Raw genomic sequence first — 6,000 nt, 5'->3', positions numbered from 1 at the left:
ATCATGTCTCCACTCAAGAACAGGGAGTTTGGATTTGTTCATAGCTGTTTGCCACACAGTGGGAGCTCAGTTAAATTGACTAATGAATTCATGCGTTCGTTTAGTGAGTGCCAAGCCCTGTGTCAGACACTGATGATGCATTTGGAAATTTCTGGTCTAGTGGGGAAATTAGACAAGTAGAAAAATCATGGTAACACAACGTGGCAAGTGCAGTAACCGAGGCACAGTTGTCAACCGATGAGATCAACTTAGGTAGCCAGGGCAGAGCTCCAGAGAGCAGGTGATAAGGGATTAGCTCCCCAAGGAAGGGCAGGGAAGACAGGTCCTGGAATGGGTGAGCTGTAGAGTGGTCCAGGCACACAGGTGGGTGACAGCAGAGGTCTCTAGGACATCAGGGTCAAAAGGGCAATGAGACAAGGAAGGCCAGGCATGCCCTAAGATCCAGCCAGCACTGCCTTTTCTGGAGTTTCTCATACGTTCGCTTGAATGTGCAAAAATTCACATACAAGGGTGATCACTGCCACACTGGTTACAATGGCAGAAAAAAAGGAGCAACATAAATGTTGATCAAGAGGGAAACGGCTAAATCAGTAAAGGAACCTATGCACTTTGGAGTACGGCAGCTATTATATCAGTCTTTATGCACCAACTTGTAAAGACTATATGTACACATTATAATAGTAAGTGGAAAGGGAGATCATGGAAGTATATCAACATATTCATACCATTTTGTTCAAATACACACACATGGACGCATATGTGTGTTTACATAAACAGAGACTCCTCTGGAAGGAAACTTAGTTGACAGTGGAATAGTGGGACGGGAACAGACAAGGGGAGGCTTTTGTCTTGGGGGTATTATTTGAGTTTGTTAAAATTGTCATGGATTAACTTTCACATTAAATAAAAGGAAAGGAAGAGAGAGAAGCAAGTCCTACGAGCTTAAGGCCACCAGGCAGAAGAGACAAACTGAAGATCCACAAATACAAAGAGGATAACTGATCAAAGCAGGTCAGAGGTGGAATGCCTGGGTGGCTCAGTCGGTGAACGTCCGGCTTCGGCTGAGGTCATGATCTCACAGTTCGTGAGTTCGAGCCCTGCGTTAGGCTCTTTGCTGACCGCTCGGAGCCTGGAGCCTGCTTCGGATTCTATGTCTCCCTCTCTTTCTCTCTGCCCCTCCCCTGCTCGTGCTCTGTCCCTCTCTCTCTCTCTCTCTCAAAAATAAATAAACATTAAAAGCAGGTCAGAGGGGTTAAAGCAAATTAGAGATAGGAGTCAGGAAAATGAGCTAATTCAAGAGCAGGGCAGGGCAGCGGGGAGGGACTGGGACCTAGGTGACTTAATTCCAGGAGCAGCACTGTTGACTCTCTGGCCTCCAGGCCACTTCCGGCCTCACGTGTGAGGCTGTCAGAGCCTCCCTCAGTTACACTGCGCTTTGAAGGAGCAGGAGTAGCAGAGTTCAGATGATGAGCCCCAGCCTTCGAGCTTTCTCTACCTCAGTACTCCCTTCCTATATCCCTGAGGACAGAGAAGGCGGAGCGCTTCTGCCTTCTCTTACCAGCTCCTTTCACCAAAGCAGGTCTTTTCTTCTTTGCTCCTTGGGAGACTTCTCAAAGCCTTTAGCAAGCTTTATTTTTTTTTATTTTTTTATTTTTTGCATTATGAAGCTCTAACAGGGGATGCTGTATGCAGCATTTCCAAAAACAATCTGGCCACAGAGCACTCTTTCATTAGGTAATATATTTTAATTGTAATTAAGTTTTAATTACATAAGTACTGTGTGGGTGTTTTCTCCTTGTAAAGAACATCCAGTCTACCCTGCTGGAGGGAAAGGCCACATGGAAAAAGAGGCCCTGGAGGATGAGACACCACATGGTGAGAGAAATCAAGTAGAAAAGGTCCAAGGCATAGCAGCCTTGAGGGTGGGGCCATCTTGACCATCGAGCCCAGTCCTGCTGAATGCAGTTGCACGAGAGGGCCAGATGGTTCTGTGTGGAAGAACCCTGTGGGAAGTCTTGACCCAGAGAATTATGAGAAATAATTGATTTTTGTTTTAAGCCACTAAGCTTCAGTGTGGTTCCTTATGCAGCAATAGATAACAGATACATTCTCTCATCTCATCCCCAATGTCAATCTCCCCCTTCCCCAAGGAAACATTATCTTGAAATTTGTCTTTATCATTACTTGGCTTTTTAAAAAAAAATAGTTCTATCAAGTATTGTTTTGCAATATAATATATGATTTGTAGCTGTTTTTGAGCATTATAAATATAGATTCACGCTACATGTATTTTGGGGAGAATAGAATTGTGGAATACTCACCAAATGAAATACTGTCACACTAGTGAAAATGAATATTGCCACACACAATACCACGGGTGGATGAAAAGCTTAGAGTCATAGTGTTGTATTGCAAACAGCAAGTTGCAAAAGACTATAATACAGATCATTCATCTTTTCGTATCATTATTGGCCATTTCTTCTTCTTTGATTTTCTGGTTCATTTCTTTTATCCATTTTTCTTTTGGGTTGTTTGTCTTTTTCTTATTGATTTGTTGGAATTCTTTATTCATTTTTAGAAGTGTCCCACTGAAGGTAGAGTACTAGGAATTACTTGAATCTGGAGAAACATTTCCAAGAATAGAGTTTAAAATTACCAAATCATACCAACCAACAAAAAGCACCCTGGAAGGTATTGAAAAAAATTGGACAAAATTAATAACAAATTACCAGGCTCTTCAACTTCTGGGCTAAAAATTCCAAGGATCAAAGACCCAAAAGAGTTTTGGGCTCTATTGCCAGATAAGAGGCTATTTATATATATCCACACTGCACAGAGGTTCTATTTCATATTTTCTTCGCTACCAATAGGAAATGCATCATTTAACTTGAGATATGGCCCCCTTTTAAACATTTCTTAGGATAGACCAATGAATTACTGTTCTCCCTAGCAGCGAATTTATATTGCACTAAGAAAAAATAGACTCCTTTAACCCCTGAAGAGTCACATTTCTTTCATTTAGGTCACTTGATAGGGCCATTATAGACTCCGATAAGACATGTGGGACTCTGTTTAATATCAGGCAATTTTCTTGTGCCTCTTCATTTATTAAAAGAATGTATCCATTAGCAGTCATTAGTACATTCTGTCAAGATGGAGGCTAAATTATCCTCGATGGCTTAAGAGAAAATGCTTTTTTAAGAAAAATAATGGCATTAATTGCTCAGTGGAATAGATACGGCTTTCTTTGTCATAACCTCTCCCTCCTCCCCCCAGTGCAATTGGACACTGCTTACCTCTGTGAAAGATCCAGGCCATTTTCTCCTTACCCTATGAGTCAGCTCCTTGCTCCAGCCTGTGGCCTCTCCAGTGGCAGGCCACTATCCACAGGGAATACACAGAGCTCCTCGGCCCATCACAGTGAGGAAACTTGACTGATTCCTCTTGCTCCCTAATTCATCCAAGGGTGGAAGAGGAAGGAGACGCCTCACTTAGCAAACAATCTCATTTGAAGGGACTCAGTTTTAGCAACAGGAAGCAAACCACATTAGAGAAATAATTGCCCTCCTATAGCTCCAAACTGAAACCCATCTCCTTTTTGACCTTTCATTTGGAACATATGCTCTCTGGAATGTGTGGTTGGAGGAAGGAGATTGTAGGAGTGTATGTTTGTGTGTGGTATGTTTTCATAATTAAAAACAAATTTCCTATGTACCTTTTTTATTAAAAATCTTAAGGTTTGATTAGTGAAAAGCTCCCATCTCCTAATATGGGTATATCTCCAGGTTCTGTCTTTCTCTTACTCCCTCCCTCTCAGATTATGTCAGTTCTCACAGGCATTAGTAATTACATCTGTTTTAGTTAAGATATGTTCAGGGGAAAGTAATAAAATACCAACTAATAATAACATAAGTAACAAAGACATTTAATAAACTTGTGTGTAACAAGTAGTCTGGAGGTAGGCAATTCCAGACTTGGTTCAGCAGATCAACAAGGACACCAGTGACTGACCAAAGGTTCTTACTCTCTTTCCGCTTTGTCACCATCACTGTGACATATGTGTCAGCCATATCTCTCAACACGTCAAGCCACATCTCTCCAACAATCCCATTCTCTCCTGACAGAGTCGCAAGCAGGAAGGAAAGAAATGAAAGCCAAACGGCCTTCTCCTCATGGAGGTCTGTTTTATCAGGAAGAAAATCCTTCCAGAAGTCCCTTGGCCATTGGCCAGAATTGGATCACATGTTCACCCCCTGACCAACCAAAGGGAAATAAGTTATCATGTTTGGACCTTGGCCAGTCATGATTTATCCTCCCTGTCTGAGCCATTGCAACCCAAACACAGGTTGGATTCTACTCAGAAGAAAAGAGGAATTGAGGAGGCAACAGCTCCCAGATCTTATTTCCAGCCCTGACCAGCTCTAGTTACATCTTTCCAACTGCCTAATGGGCAGCACTACCTCTTGTCCTACTATCATCCCAAACTCAGTCGTTTGGGGAACAGATTCCTTTTTCTTATCTCCTAATACTGCCTCTCTTTTCTGCATTTCCTGACATTTCCAGTGGTAATTTCATCCACCCATTATGGAGGCTTTGAAACTTAGGATCACTTTTGATGTCCTCTCTGTCTGGACTTCCTTACCCAGTTGGTCCCCAAGAGAAGTCAATTCTCTGTCTTCCTAACATCTTCTACTCTGGTTCATCGTTCCCACTCTTTTTGCCACTCCTGCCATCATGCTGTTCCAGTGGCACATGGGCCCCTTCGTGTCATCTGAAATAGGCCCCAGCCTCAGAGTCACGCACTCTGCAACCACACTCACCTTCTTAAAGCCTGCAGTCCTCATTCCTCCCACATCTAGAAACATATACCCATGGGAGAAAACTTTTTAGTTTGGGTTTTAAGATTTTCTACATTACATTTGAAAATGCTTCCCCATTATTCTCTGCTCCAGTCATACTGGTCAGTTCACTGTTCCCTGAAATATGCTTCATGCACCCATTTGTCCACACCATTCCCTTTAAAAAGGAACTTCAGGGTTAAATAACTAGACAAGTGTAACTCTGAAATGGCCATATTACCGGTGCTTTACAATGTGCCAAAATAATAGTTGCAAGGTAAATAATGACATAATATCCATTGTCAAATATTGGGGAAAGTTTTAAAAATATTTCATCCTAGTGTTGAACTTCAGAGAGTTCAGAGCCCTTTTAAAAGATAAAGGTAGTAGCACTCTAGACCAGGACTGTAATAGATTCTTCAAAAGAGTAGCAATAGGGTAGGGGCACCTGGGTGGGCGGGGGGTGGGGGGGGCGGTGTTCAGTCGATTAAGCATGACTCTTGGTGTCAGTTCAGGTCATGATCTCACAGTGGGATTGAGCCCCAAGTCGGGGCACTGTTAGTGCAAACCCTGCTTGGGATTCTCTCTCTCTCTCCACCTCCCACCCCTCAGGATAAATAAACTTAAAAAAAAAAAAAAAGAGTAGCAGTAAATCTATACAGTATGATGTCATCTCTTGGTGGAAGGACCATTTATTCGTTCATTCATTGGTAATCAGGAGATTGCAATTTCATTGCCTGACAACTGCCAGGCAGAATTCTTGGCAGGAGAACTCTCTATATTTAGGAAAATATCTTGACAAATTGCTTCGGGGTAGAAAGTGAGGTTCAGACAGAATCTGACTACACTATTTTTATCAGGGTGCCATGCTCGTGTCTAGGTAAGTGAAGGACTTATCTTCTTGAGCATTTTTTCAGAAAGAAAAAACAAATCACTCGAAGAAAAACGGCAAGGTTATCAAGGCAGAACCTTGGGTCGAAAACCAGGATATACTCCGAACTGTTTTCTGTTCAAATATTTTATGAACAAAAAAGTAGGAGGCTTTGGGCTTGGCTATTAAGATCAGGTGAAGGTAGGGTCTGGTATCAAGTTGCCCATAGGGCTTCTCTGAAGGAATTTGTCAAAGTACAGCTTTTTGTTAATATCTAGGGTTTATAAGCCT

The 6,000-nt window shown here is 42.2% G+C and overlaps 1 long non-coding RNA gene across 15 annotated transcripts in view; it reads right to left on the bottom strand.

Moving 5' to 3' along the window:
• Window positions 1-1,250: 1,250 nt before the first annotated feature.
• The window catches only part of LOC106971594 (uncharacterized), a 46,701-nt gene continuing 41,951 nt past the window's right edge, over window positions 1,251-6,000 (bottom strand). For 6 of the 15 annotated variants that reach the window (XR_008297996.1, XR_008298003.1, XR_008298005.1 and 3 more), the window contains one exon: window positions 1,261-3,451. This is a non-coding gene — a long non-coding RNA (uncharacterized LOC106971594). Of the gene's footprint in view, window positions 3,452-6,000 lie in introns of all 15 variants that reach the window. The other 9 variants (XR_008297994.1, XR_008298002.1, XR_008298001.1 and 6 more) reach the window with 5 other exon arrangements.

Source organism: Acinonyx jubatus, chromosome C2 (genome assembly GCF_027475565.1).
Source record: "Acinonyx jubatus isolate Ajub_Pintada_27869175 chromosome C2, VMU_Ajub_asm_v1.0, whole genome shotgun sequence".
Classification (NCBI taxonomy): Eukaryota; Metazoa; Chordata; class Mammalia; order Carnivora; family Felidae; genus Acinonyx; species Acinonyx jubatus.
This window is presented reverse-complemented; position numbering and strand designations above follow the sequence as displayed.